This window comes from Oreochromis niloticus, linkage group LG7 (genome assembly GCF_001858045.2).
Source record: "Oreochromis niloticus isolate F11D_XX linkage group LG7, O_niloticus_UMD_NMBU, whole genome shotgun sequence".
Lineage (NCBI taxonomy): Eukaryota > Metazoa > Chordata > Actinopteri > Cichliformes > Cichlidae > Oreochromis > Oreochromis niloticus.
The window spans coordinates 5,904,435-5,919,331 of record NC_031972.2 but is presented as its reverse complement, the minus strand read 5'-3'; the positions used below and the strand labels follow the sequence as shown (position 1 = coordinate 5,919,331).

General features: G+C 38.9%; 1 protein-coding gene across 2 annotated transcripts in view; it reads right to left on the bottom strand.

The window, feature by feature from the left end:
- The window catches only part of syt9b (synaptotagmin IXb), a 55,358-nt gene that overhangs the window by 37,499 nt on the left and 2,962 nt on the right, over positions 1-14,897 (bottom strand). The window lies entirely within an intron of this gene.

The window sequence follows — 14,897 nt, the reverse complement described above, 5'->3', positions numbered from 1 at the left end:
GATAAAGTTATAAATGCAAGGCAGAACCAGCTCCCACTACTTTTAAGATTAGCCTTTAGTTAGGGCCGGCTCAGGTGACCCTGAATCCTGCCTTAGTTATCCTGAAAAAGGCCTAGTCTACTTGGGACCTCCCATTATGTTGGCGAGGAGGAAGGGGCAGCCTCCCTGCCCCCCCAAGCATGGTTCTGTTTAAAGGGAGTTTTTTCTTCCCACTGTTGCCAAGCTTGTTCAGAGGCGGACATGTGATTGTTGGGGCTTTACTTTACAATATAAAAGCACCTTCAGGCGACTGATACACTATATAAATACAGTTGAACTGGGCGATCCACCGCGGCATCACATTCACATGGTGCCGAAAGAAAGAAAAGGAGCAAAACCTGTTACTAAAATAGTTAATTATTTAGTTAAAAATGTGCTAAATGTGGATTTAGATACTTTAAAAGTTTCAGCTCTTTATGTAAAAGGCTTGTTTTATTTTTATTTTTTTAGCCTCCTCCAAATGATTCGAGACATCTTAATTTACAGCTTAAACAGTAAATTCAACACTCAAACTATAATGAAAAAACTTACTTTTGAGCCTATGAAAATAGAGGGACAACATAATTATTTGCTTCACTTGAAATTCAGTGTGGTGGTGTACAACAGTAAAGCCATGCCATGTCACAATAAGACGGGTAAAACATAAAGCTTTCTGAATATGTCGACAAAGCTCTGCATTACACGGACGTTAGAAGTAGAGCACAGTCAGCACTATGATTTGTGAAATGAGGCAGGTAGAACAGAGTCCTTGTGTGCGCAGCTCTGCACTTTGCAAGCAGCTGGGATGAACTGAAAGCAGAAAAAAATGATCTACAATATGTGTCCCCGACACAGTGCCTGGCTTATGCTCTCAGCTGGCACAAATACAAAGCGTGCAGCTTGTTCCGCTGTGCTCTGGCTTTGATGTGCCAAATAGGTGATACATTTGTTTCAATATTTCGCACCCAAAATCCTGCTTTTAAAAAAACTGAAACAAAATGCAGCTCAGAATATCTTTATTTTGTACTCAGATCAACCGTGTTAGATTTCGAGGCTTACCGTGTTCCTTCCAAACCCACTTCTGCTCAATATTTGAATTTTTTTTTTTTTTTAAATACTGAAAACACTGTTGTTCTTTGATCTAGTGGCTTCATCCAGTTACATTTGTTACAGCCCTTTCTAAAGCCACAGGGTGTCTCAGCTTGTCAGCTTCTCGTGCAGGGTGCAATCAACGCGCCAAGGCCTCAGCTCTATACAGCTGGTGGCAGTTAATTAGATTCAGGAGCTCCACTAATCAGTAAGCTCACTCCTCACTAAAGGAAGTTGACAATTATAATTAAAAAAGGTCAGAGAGGTTTTGATTAATATAATTGTCTGAGTTGTGGTTTCTAGGTTTTTTTTATGTGACTATACATAAAGGAATTCCAGGTACACCTAAAAAGTTTCTAATAGCTGCTGGGATTTAAGGGGTGGTGTATATCAATGCAATCAGTGCAGAAGTGAATGTTAAAGCGGTACAACATGCTTCCTGTCAGCCCACTGCTTCTCTTTGTATCCTAATTCATACCTAAGCTAATATATTTATTCCTCCTGTCAGAATTAGACTCCAGTTCCTGCCAAAGTCATTATCTGGACTACACTGTGTTCATTTTCCCTTGGAAAAAGTTACAATGAAGGATAAATCTAGCCACTGTGTTGCCTGACTAATAAAGTAGCTGGACAGGATTGATCTTCCATTTTTACTTCTAATATTTTTTTAAGACTTTATTCAGTTTTATTAGATAGTGACAGTTGAACAACCAGAAGGTAAGACAGTGATGGATGACATGCAGTAAATGACCTGCGGTGGAAGACAGAATTAAACTCAGGCTTCTGCTGTGAGAACAGAGGCTCTGCTACATGGAGCACACTCTAACAGGTACTCTATAGCACACCCTGACTTTTACTTTACCTCATATGTTTTTTTTTCTTTGTTTTTTAATTCTGAAAAAAATGCTAGCTTGAATATGCCTAATTCAGTGGAACTGCATAAGTGGTAGAAAATTGATAGGTTAATGGATTTTGCAAAAAAAAAATGACTGCATGATTTTGAAGACAAGAAGAAAAGCGTGAAGGATTTCAGAAAACACAAGTATATAAATCGCAGAGTATATTTATATACTATATAACGTTCGTCTAGACACTACATACATAAAGTTGACAGTATAAAACATGGATGCAGTGTAAAATGAAGCCACTAAAAAAGTGCCTAAAAGCCTGCAAGGCGATAGCTGTGGTTTAAAAAGAAAATACTACTGCTCCTATAGAAGTCTGAGATCTCAATAAACACTTTTAATGCCAAGTTTTTGGGCCCAGTCGCTCTTTTTGGGTCAAATTGAACAAAAAATTGAATCTATTTTGCAACTATTGATCATTCTATGTTTCAAAAAATGGTAAAATATGGTAAATGGCCTGCATTTGTACAGGCTTTACTTAGTCCCTAAGGACTCCAAAGCGCTTTACACTACATTCAGTCATTCACCCATTCACACACACATTCACACACTGATGATGGCAAGCTACATTGTAGCCACAGCTGCCCTGGGGCGCACTAACAGAGGCGAGGCTGCCAGACACTGCCGCCACCGGGCCCTCTGACCACCACCAAAAAAGAGAACTACCTGTAGTATGAAACTGCACACTTGTCCACTAACACCTTATGGCGGACAAGTTGTTAGCCAATGAGCGTGCAGTTTCACAGTCACTTCATTCAACCATCCTGAAATCTCGTGACATGGTGACAACAGAAACGGTCATCTTGAGGCTTCAAAACAATATTTTAGAATGTGTCTCTGTTCCACCTGTCTATGCTCTGTATACCTGTCTGTGATGTCTATGTTACCTCAACCATTTAGTTAAAAATGAATAAGAAAAGAAATGCATGTTGTTTTAGACCTTTGTTTGAATGCAAGGACCTGTTGTTTCAAAGAATTCCAGGCTGTGAGGCCATTAATATTCTACAGTAAACTGAATTCATTCGCGTGAAGTAAAAGCAGAGGTGCTACATGCTGAAAATCAGATATTCATAGAAAAAAATATTTCAAGTGGAAGTAGAAGCAGCGCTGATAGTCAGCAGAGATGAGATTGGATCCACTGTCATCCCCTATATTGCATTACTGCCATGGTAAGAGAACAGTGATGAGGGAAATGAAAGAATTAGGGCTCATGCTTAATACAAATGGCTAAATATAATAATTATTATGCACCTGGCAACAGCTTAACACCCATAATAAAAGTAATTAAGAGATTGGTGTGTTTTGACAAACTGATTTTGTTGATTACTATTTTGTTGCTCACCGGATGCTTTTAATGACACACACTTTGCAAATCTGGTCCTAAAAGGTGCCATTTGGATACATCTTTACTTACTTTTAATCGCAAATGAGCCACAAGGCATCTTCACGAGTCCCATCAACCAGTCGTTGCACAGAAAATGGCGGAAAAAAGCAATGCATTTCAGATTGTGAAACAGAATGCTTTACCAACAGGAAGCATATCAGCACAAGAGATCAGAGTTAGATTTTCACTGCCCAACAATGCAAATGGATTGTCCTGATAGAAGCCTTGGCAGAGGCGTACTCCTGCCTCTGAACCAATTGAAGCTTAAAACCCCAAAGTGAACACACAGATGGCTGCTTTTATTGATTTGGACTAAATCTCTCTTTGATGAGGCGTTGTTTAAATCAGCAAAACACTTAAGGCCGCCCGACCGTTCAGAAAGGCTGACTTGTTTTGAGGCTCAGAATAAGCAGAAATTGAGGTTTAAAGAGGACCTCCAGCACTTTGAGACTTGAATGCTGCTGCCAGTTTCATACGTTTAATTTAACATACGTTATTTTGACAGTCACTCTCATTTGCATGTACATATAAACCACATTACCCCTTGTTAAGCGAACGTTGTACAGAAATTGAATAATGCAATATTTAAATATTCAATTTTTTTCTTCAAATGTCAGCGTATTAGCCTAAGAATCATCCTAACAGACCCTTAAATATCTATACAGACTTTTCTGTCTTGCAGGTATCTTGCAGCTATTGAACTATTTGACTGGATGTCCAAAATGTCATGACACTCCATCCAAGAGTTTTTTGTAAGATAAATGGCTGATAAAGGAGAAACATCAGTGGTTACAAAAGTATCTAAAAGAGTTTGAGCCTAACAAAGGCTGCAAACAAACAGCTAATAGCTAATAGCACAATCCAAATAGAAGCATGGCTCAATTAGCAGTTGTTCAAAACCACAAAGCTTTTACACAGTGTATGAACTTTTTTCCAAGTTTTCTTTTTTTGTATTGTTTGTTTTCCCTACCGCGTCCTTTCTTTCTTTGAAGCTGTCCACCTCTTGTGAGAATGTCGCTTTTGTGAGACAAAATTAACTGTATACTAAGCAGTACCTCGTTAATCAGGACCTCTGCCTCGCAGTATGCAAAGTTTCTCTTTATCTGTCTTTGTTCTGAATGGCTGAAACAAGCTTGCAATCAGAGCCTTTTAAAAGGAAGTGGTACATTATATATGGTTGATTTGGGGGTGCTAATGTAAATGAGACTGGGTCTGTAGTAGATCAGACATATCTTTCTACAAACCATTTAATAATAATTTTTAATGTGAATCCTTTAAGACACAGGGCTGTCTAAACATAGCCTTCTCTCTCTCTGCTTCATTTTGCAGTTCATTAACAGCTCTATACGTCCTGATAATAACCTTAACCCTTTATCACCGAAGCATCACACGGGCTGCCTGGACTTATTTGGTCATTTTGGCTGTAGAATCACAACCACAGCCCAAAATAACTGAGATGTTATGGTAATGTGAGGCGCACATGGTAACATCTAGGTGGGGCCTGCCATTCACTACTCTAACTGATGTTAACTGTTAGGGGACTTTCTACTCTGGCTCATTATTATTGGTTTTGTTTTTGCTCCTCCGGTGCATTACCATCTCTGTGGTTGCATGCATTAGTGGTGAAGAGTGGATACCAGGGTCCCTATGCCTCTGAAGAAATCTGATTATCGCCCTCTGTTTAGTCTCTGTACAGAGCAGACGCCAATCAGGGGCACATAAAATACTGTCATGATGATTTCTGTTTAGTCCTGTATACTATCCAGCACACCTACACAGACAATAACCTGCAATTACACTATTGTACTGATGTAAGCATCACCAGGAGAGCAGCAATAATTATTTTTGCGTCCTACACTGAAGCTTAACATCTTCATCTATAGATATCTGTTTATAGCTGACACATGCTAGCTGAATAGAGGCAGTGTTAGTCAGCTGGTTGGATAAATTTCCATATGATTTGATACAAATTTTCATCTTCTAAGAAAGATCAGTTCTGATCACCTGTTGATCTGTTAATATGTCTGGCATCCATTTTTTTTTCTTTTCGTTTTAACCAATAAGGCTATAGTCTCAGGCTCGACTGGTCAGGTGTTTGGTTGATATGTCCTCATCTGACCAAATTATAACTGGTCATCAATCATCAGTGTCAGGAACAGAAATCAGCCAGGCCAGGTCATTATATTGTAAGATATAAAAATATGCTTCTGGAAAATGATGTAAATAACTGACCTTTGTTTTGTTTTTGTTGGTTCTGCTTTTGTTTGGTAAGATAAAATATGTGAGGTAAAGGTGGGAGTACAGCAACTCATTTTCAGTTAGTAGTTTGGAAATCTTTCCAGTAGCAGAGCATTTTATTTTGAAAGGAGTGACGATCTCATAACTTATTGCAGTTTGGTAGAAATTGTAACGTTGAATCATTTATCAGTAAAATAATATTTTGTATCAAAGAGATTTTAAAAAATGTGTTTTTGTATGCTGTTAGTTGCAGTTCTCAGAATTAAAATCAGAGTGGTCAAAAATCTGTATTGGTTGGTCACATGGTCGTTGGGTGGTCAACTGGAACTGACCAAGAAAACTGCAGTCAGTGTCTCTCTAGTGAAGTTGATAAGTTGAAAATTGGAAGACAGACATATTAAATGTTCACATCTGTGGAATCACCCAAAGGTTAATGTAGAATTTGGCAGTAAGTAAGTAAATCTATGATCTGGTTTGATTGTAAAGCAGAAGAAAATTGTTTGTATTGTGAGTTCCGGTCTTCTAGCTTTCTGCTGCCTCACCATGGATGTTTAATGCTCAACATAGAAAAAGAAAATTAATGAATAACGCGCATATTATAAATAATGAATTTTAAAAGCTGTTTCTTACCTTAGTTTTTCGCAAAATTCTTTTGATTTTGTACGACTTCCAAAGCAAAAATTCTGTGCATGTGTGATCTAACTTCAGTAGGTGATATTACAACTGCATTTTCACATCTTCATTGTTACCAGATCACGTACTTTATTTTGTCACTTACACACACATTCACACATAATATAAACACAATTAATCAGTCTTAGTGTTTTTGAACATTTGACTGCGGCTTCTAGCCTAAACTAACTAGCCTATATATCCATAAATATCACTATTCTGATATCACAGCAAAACGTGTGACACCACTCAGCTGCCCAGCTTAATCGTTTCTGGCGATTAAGGACCCAGGAATGTACTTTATATGTTTTTGCTCACTACTGACTTCTTGCCTTTGAATATATTCTCTCCCACTGCTGATAATGCAACTTCAGAATGCATTTAGGTGGACCGGCATGTCTATTACATGTTTTGCCGTGATACTAGGTTGCAACAGCTTGATGCTCAGGACTAAAACAGTAAAACTGTAGCTGTGTGTAACACCTCCCCCATCTCAGGTGTACACAGCAGATAGTGGATTGGTCAGGAAGGTGAAACACAATCTTTATGTTGGAAATCCTCAGCAGTATAAATAAACATGAGGCAACTGTTACTGGGATCTGGGATAAACTTGATTTGAGTTGAATTAGAAGTAACTGACTGTGCAGCCCTCTTGCTTTGGGGACACGCATATGGATCCTTAAACTTAACTTAAACAGCTGAAAGTAACAAACGCAGCTTTCATTTGTTAATTTTTATCATACATATAAATCTCTACGTCGCTCTGGCAACTCAGCATATTAATTTTTGTAATCTGTATTTTGTGTTCTTGGGTGTTTATGCTGAAATGCTGAAAAATAAACCTGAATTTGTGCTGTTTGTTAAACACAAGGCTAATAGATAAAGTGCATGCGACATTATGTGATAGCCTGAATTCATTTCGAAAAATTGTGAATTATTTTTCAGTCGAAAAAATTTTTTTTTTGTTGACTGCAACTTCATGGTAATCATCTGAGGAAGAAGCCAATGTTTATGACCGATTTACTGAGTTCTGTAAAGTTTCACACTGTCAATAAGCGATCTTAGCATTGAGTCATCTTATTAAACTCTTCTATGTACAGTTGACCTCACTCCAGGGAGTACAGTACTGAGTACAGTTCAATAAGCTGCTACGTTTAAATCAGCAGTGGGTCAATAAGAGAGCATAGCTGTGGTGAAAGGGTGGAATGGCACAGGAGTGAGGGTTTAAGGGGAAGAATGGGGATAATATCCTCTAAAACACTCTTAAAGTGTCAAGCAGCAAAGGGGTTGTAGATGGGGTGGTGTAAAAACAGATGACAGAAACATAGCCCATGCGTAATGTACACATGATTTAAACTATGTCTACAGTACATCTTCTTTGATTGGGGAAAAATGGTTCATTCAGATATATGTATATTTTTCCAGTATAACATCTGGCCTCTCTTGCACCAACTAAATGGCTTTGACCTATTAAGGCATTAGCACAGGACTCTGGGACATTAGGAACAGGGTCCAGCTGAGAGGCAGGGGAAGACTTTGGCTCAAGCTTGTTTTGATGCATCCAGCTGATAGAGGTGTTAGATTGGGATCCAGGGTGTCTGGAGGATAGGTCAGTGCCCCGAGGTCTTTGTTGCACTGCTCAAACCAATCCCGAATAGCTTTTGTGGTGTGACAGGACACATTATCCTGCTGGAGTAGGCTGCTGCCAATGTTGAGGTAGGTGATGCGTGTCAACGTAACATTCGCTCGTGAGCCAGGACCCGAGGTTTTCTGAGCAGAACGTTGCTTTGTAAGAGGAAGATCAGTGTTATTCACCTCACAGAGAAGAGATGAGACATTAACTTTATTGGGCTCATTCGAGAAAATCATCAGAGATTTCTAAACCAAATTTCCAATAACGTTATGTTGCCTGGCAACAATACCTTGAAAATGCAATCAAGGGTGTAATGAACCCTAACCTATTTCTCCTAACATTTAATCAATCACTCTTCTTTGAAAGCATGAAAAATAAAGCTTTTCTGCTTTCGGCTGAACATCGTTCCCGTGACTATAACTTGTATCTCTCGTTCATGCATTTATTACTTCCAGGCTGGACTACTGTAATTCATTGTTATCAGGATGTCCTAAAAACTCCCTGAAAAGCCTTCAGTTAATCCAAAATGCTGCAGCAAGAGTCCTGACAGGGACTAGAAAGAGAGAGCAGATTTCTCCTGTTTTGGCTTCCCTTCACTGGCTTCCTGTTAAATCCAGAATTGAATTCAAAATCTTGTTCCTCACATACAAGGTCTTAAATAATCAGGCCCCATCTTATCTTAGGCTACGTTCACACTGCAGGCGAAAGCGCATCAAATCCAATTTTTGTGACCCTATGCGACCCATATCCGATCATGGTATGACAGTGTGAACGGCACAAATCCGATATTTTCAAATCCGATCTGGGTCACTTTCGTATGTGGTACTGAATCTGATACATATCCGATGTTTTAGAAAGCGACTGCTGTTTGAACGGTCATGTCGCATTAAATCCGTCTTTTACGTCACTGACACAAGACAAACGCCAATTATCAGCGCCGGAGAAGCGCCCGAGAAGACATCGCGAACGCTTCCTGGCCATCCAGTGTAGATGTCAGTGAAACTGTTGGGAAGACAACGTTGGAGAAACGTGAACATTTTATTTGTACTGTATAATCTGCAACTATCCTTTGAAGCACCGCTCCTCTCTAAAACTGCAATAAGGATAATTATTAGGTTATCTACATTATTATGTAAATAACAAAATAACTTAAAGCAAAAATTGGGAAACGTAAAGTCCGAAGTCTTTATATTAAGGGCCATCAGTCAAACAATGTTGTTTGCTCTGGGTCTAAACAGAGCGCGTTGTGTGTGACATCTTCGTTTGCGCATGCGGGCCGCTTTGAGCGTTCACACTAGAGCGCGTTTGCTGTCGCATTTTATTTGTAGTGTGAACAAGCAGACAAAAAAATCGGATTTGATCAAAAAATTGGAATTGAGCATTAAGATCTGCAGTGTGAACGTAGCCTTAATGACCTTGTAGTACCATATCACCCTATTAGAGCATTTCGCTCTCGCTCTGCAGGCTTACTTGTTGTTCCTAGAGTATTTAAAAGTAAAATGGGAGGGACAGCCTTCAGTTTTCAGGCCCCTCTTCTGTGGAACCAGCTTCCAGTCGGGAGACAGACACTATCTCTACTTTTAAGGTTAGTCTTAAAACTGTCTTTTTTTTCAAAAGCATATAGTTAGGGCTGGATCAGGTGACCTTGAATCCTCCCTTAGTTATGCTGCAATAGGTGTAGGCTGCTGGGGGATTCCCATGATGCACTGAGTTTTTCCTTTTCAGTCACCTTTCTCACTCACTGTGTGTTAACAGACCTCTCTGCATTGAATCATACCTGTTATTAATCTCTGTCTCTCTTCCACAGCATGTCTTTATCCTGTCTTCCCTCTCTCACCCCAGCCGGTCACAGCAGATGGCCCCGCCCCTCCCTGAGCCTGGTTCTGCCGGAGGTTTCTTCCTGTTTTTCCTTCCCACTGTCGCCAAAGTGCTTGCTCATAGGGGGTCATATGATTGTTGGGTTTTTCTCTGTATGTATTATTGTAGGGTCTACCTTACAATATAAAGCGCCTTCAGACAACTGTTGTTGTGATTTGGCGCTATATAAATAAAACTGAATTGAATTGTATCTGTCTCTCCTGGTTTTACTGTTCAGTGTAAGACCATAAAACAGTACTGTTAACATTCAGTGGCAGAAACTGTTGTGTGACGAAAAAATCAAGACATTTATTAAATGATTAAAAAGGTCATCGTGCATCTCTGTTTCATGTTAGCAGTACATTTGAGCATGAAAAGGTTATATATATGGGATTTTATTGACATTTTTTATTTAATTTTGTGCATGTGATAAAATTGGCTGACCAGACCACAAGTTTCTTACAAACCTACTCTTGTTACATGTAAAAACATAAAAGTCTGAGACAGCAGCACTCGATCTCTACTAACATAATAATCTAGTAATTACATTCTAATAAGTCTTATTAAAAACAACATGAGTTTCAGTTCATAAAATGTTTTTCTTATTAGAGTCAAAAACAAGGAAAGAAAAAACAGAGACTATGCACCGACGTGGGACTAGCACACATGAGCATCTACGGTCCCTCATTCATCATATCCGAGTTCAAATACCAAGCTTAAGGCTTCACAACAACACCTCAATAACCAATGGGTGATGTCACAGTGGCTACACTTTTACACACAGTGTATATCTGATCGTTATTCTGTACCACATGGGTGATGTGTCTGTGAAGATTCTCAGTCATCCAGGTCATCGTAGTCAAAGGAGTTTGCAAAGAAAAGCGTCTGGACTTCTTTAAGTTACTTGAAGACGTTTCACCTCTCATCCGAGAAGCTTCTTCAGTTCTAAGGTCAAATGGCCGAGAGTCCCAGATTTAAACCCAGTGGGAGTATCCCCCCCAAGGAGGGACAAAGGACCCCCTGGTGATCCTCTAATCACATGCGCCAAGGTGTGAAAGCGGGTGTGGGACCTAATCAGCCAGGGTTTCGGGTGAGCCCATTGTGAAACCTGGCCCCACCTTGTCATGTGAATTCCTGAGGTCAGATGGCCCAGGATGTGAGTGGGCGTTAAGGCGTCTGGGGAGGGAACTCAAAACTGGATTATAGATGGCAGACAGTTGGTGTCGTAAACCGCCATATGTGTGTGTGTCTGCCATCTATAATCCAGTTTTGAGTGAGAGGTGAAACGTCTTCAAGCAACTTAAAGAAGTCCAGACGCTTTTCTTTGCAAACTCCTTTGACTACCACATGGGTGTAAAAGAATAAGGCATCACAGCTGGCTCACTCTCATCTTACACAATCATATAAAAATCATAGAACAAAATTAATTTTTTTGGTGTTGTCCACTTTTAAATCTTTGATCTTTTTTAACAATTTTTAACATATCAGTTTGGAATAGTGTCCTATGCTCATTGTTTTGACTGAGACTTGACCTGAACGCGACACGAAGGTTAAAGGGGCTTTATAAATAAAACTGGACTGGATCTCCTTGTTTTTGCTCTTTTGAATTTAGCAGTTGATCAAAAGTTGAAAGTTGTTGTTGGGAACAACTCTTCACAAAGGATGAAAGGAGAGGAGAAGAGATACTCCCTTAACTTTGCATGAACATGAACATGAATCTGCCTTTTTTTTCTTTGTCATAGCAGTGATGACAACATCTGGATAGCTGCTACAATGAAACAGCATTACGGGACATTCGAGCTGCATATTCATACCTGCCAGTAAGAACGTCATAATGGGTGAAGCAGCTTTTCACGCAGTCAGACTGCAAATTTTCCACAACAGGGGAGAAATGTCACACAAGATTTCCTTAATGGGAAGGCTCATCCAGTTAAAGTATCAGTCCAGCTCAACTCTATTTCAATCAGGGCTCCTCCTCAACTGTTGCTTGGAAGCATCAACTTTCAGGGGGTAGCCCTACTTTTTTTTTTTTTTTACCTGGTGACTCTATTCTACTATTCTCCATCTTTCCACCGGAGGTCTTAGGGCTGTTTTTGCCATCCTGCTGTCATGGAACATATCTGATGCTGTACCTATCTACCTGTAAGTAACCCTTACTTGCACCATCTCTATGAATAAATCCACTAAACGCTTCCTTCCTGGATTGGGACTTCTCTCATGAGGTCAAATATAAAGTTTTAACAGTGTAACCAGTTACAGAAAAACACTAGTTAACAATTAAACTAGCTAGCAGTAACTGAGAATGTATACACAAATATAAAAATAGGTGCATCCCTGCCCAGGTGAAGCAAATTGCAAATTATTTAAATGTTTCCCGTCCATTCCCAACTCTTTTTCACAGAGGTAACATGTGAGTCATAGAAGTGCTCGTGGGAGTCATAATATAATTGGTTTATTTTGCATATAATTATCCTGAATGAAGCTACACTAGAAACCAGGCATGTGTGAATTAGTGGCTCACCTTCCTCAGAGATCGGATCTCACAGCACAGCACCTATGTGTACATATTAGTAATAAATCTGTTTTGCATTGCAGAATCATAGTACATGATGGATGAAGAAATTAGTTAGGTTAATCCTGCTTTTGCACTTTATTGCATTCGATACCATTAACATATATTAAAAGAAGTTGAAGTTTGACTCCAAAAATATTTTAAAATCTAGAAAGATATCCTTTTATTGGACTGTTCTCATGGGCAGAAAGGAGCAGTTTTAGCAAGTACATAGGAGACGGCAGGAAAGAAAAAAAAGCTTGGTGATTGCATCACTAATCTTGCCCCCACAGCTGGTTCCATTATGGAGGTCCAGCATGGAGCAGGCTGCACACTTAAAAATAGAGATACAGGAGAAGTTCAGCTTGAAACTAAGAAGCATGCTTTTCAATCTAACAGGCGCAAAGGCCAGCGAGAGCACAGGGGTGATTTGATCCAAAAGCAGCCTCTGATTTCATGAGCTTTTATTCTGAGTTCATTATTGTTGGGTAGAACTGTTTTGCTCAGTTTAGTACATATCTTTTTGATATTTAAGCTGGATTTATGTGTCTAATAGTTCAGTATAGTTTTTCCTCAAGCCTTTGAGTAGAAGGTAGAATTACTGGTTATCTCCCATTAACTAAAATGTAAGTTTTACTTAACATTTTGCCTTTGACTCGTCAAACTCACGTCAGTGATAGTTGTGGGTAAGTGTGAAGGGATAAAGTCATCTGCACAGTTCAACAGGCTCCTTTTTTGTCTTTACAACAGAGACATGCGTGAAATGGAAGAGAAGTTCACTCTAAGTGGGACAAGTTAAAAAGAAAATGCACTAGTGGAAAATCCATTTAAAAATGCAAAATGCATTGTTTTATTTGCTTTTTCTCTTTGCTCATTCAATTAGGATCTCATACATATGCTGAGTGGGAATTTCAGTATAATTAAGAAAGAAAAAAGTTTTTGTCTTAAGGTGTGTGCTCTTTTTTGTTGTTTTTGGATAATTTTTGTCATTTTTAAAGTATCTTTTCTCTGCAAGTTTACTCAACCTCAGCCTTTTGAGGGCAAGTACTGTCAGCGGCATTCTAAGAAAGAGAAATGGCATTCAGACAATTTTGAAAAGAAATCGTTGCAGAGTTCGGTCACAGCAAAGGTGAAGGTTATCCTGTCGTCTTTCCCAAAAGAGAGCCAATCAGGTTGTTACACCGATGCATTCACACATTAGAAATTTCTGACTGTTTAAACTGTGTGGTAGGCATATCTGCACATTATTAAAGCAGACTACTGTGAGTATAATTGAAAATTCCTGCTTTTTAGACTTTTGGTTTCATAAAAGCCCTCACAGGGTCCTCGCAAAATAGTCTAGAATGAATGGAGCCCTATTTTATTCAATTTTTAGATACTTTTTACAGACTTCATGAAAATCTTTCTGTAAGTATTAAAGAAATTATAGTACCAATTTCCCATCAATCAATTCTGATTTTAAACATAAAACAGGCGGCTGAGAATTTCAGCAAATGTCACTTGATGTTAAATATTGTAATATGTATTGTAACAGCCAGTAAATGAAAGATTGAAACAAAAAAGGAGAGACTGAAAAAACACCCTTCAACGCCATAAGAGTGGCGATGTTGCAGAGTTTGTCCACTAGAGCGCAATGTGCAACTTTCCTGTTGGCAACACACATAACCAGCAGATCCATGCAGAGTCATGTAGAGCATAAAAGATGGGGAATGTTGGGAAAATCAGTTTCCTTCATGTGTCTGAAAGAAAAAAATGGCTGATGTATCGCAATATCGAATTTTTAACTTTGCAAATATTGGTATCAGCGTCAGTTTTCAAAATCTTATATCAGTCAGGCTCTAGGCGTCACCTTCAACCACATCAGAGAGCTGTTTCTTTCACACATGTGATTTTTTAATGCACCAAGCATGCATTACTGCAATGCTAGTGTTTTAAGGGCAAAATTTGCTTCCCTGTGAGAAAAACTAAAGGGCATGATAATATTTTTTATTTGAATTCTGATTTCAATGCAAAGACTAAATTAAAATGTGGAAGAGGTTTTGTTTTTTTTTTGTCTAGAAGCAGGTGTAAATTAATACATAATAATGACACACTACTATTCATCGCGAACTATGTTGAGAGCACCCCCTGCTGTGCCACTGGCTGAATTGCAGCCAATTACTGTACAACCGGATTGTCGCAAAGAAAAATGGATATCCTTGATCTTCTCTGATTTTAATACTTCCTGGCTTATTATGATCATGACTTGGATTATTATAATATTACATTTCATTTCATGTCAAACCCACCAAAGATTTTTTTAATCAGATTTTATCAGATTTAAATGATATCAGAAAGTTGTACCCAGCTCCACTCTACCACAATTCCCAAAGGGACAGTTGTTTGCTGTGTATCAAACAGTGCGCATGCATTTTTAGCACTCTAATACAAGAGGAAGTGGGTCAGAGCTCCTCAGAGGAACCAGTCTGGAAGTTTGAACTTCCGCCTCATCATATATGCTTAATGATGAATCGTAACATGTGTAAAGGATGTGGTTATCTACAAAAAACA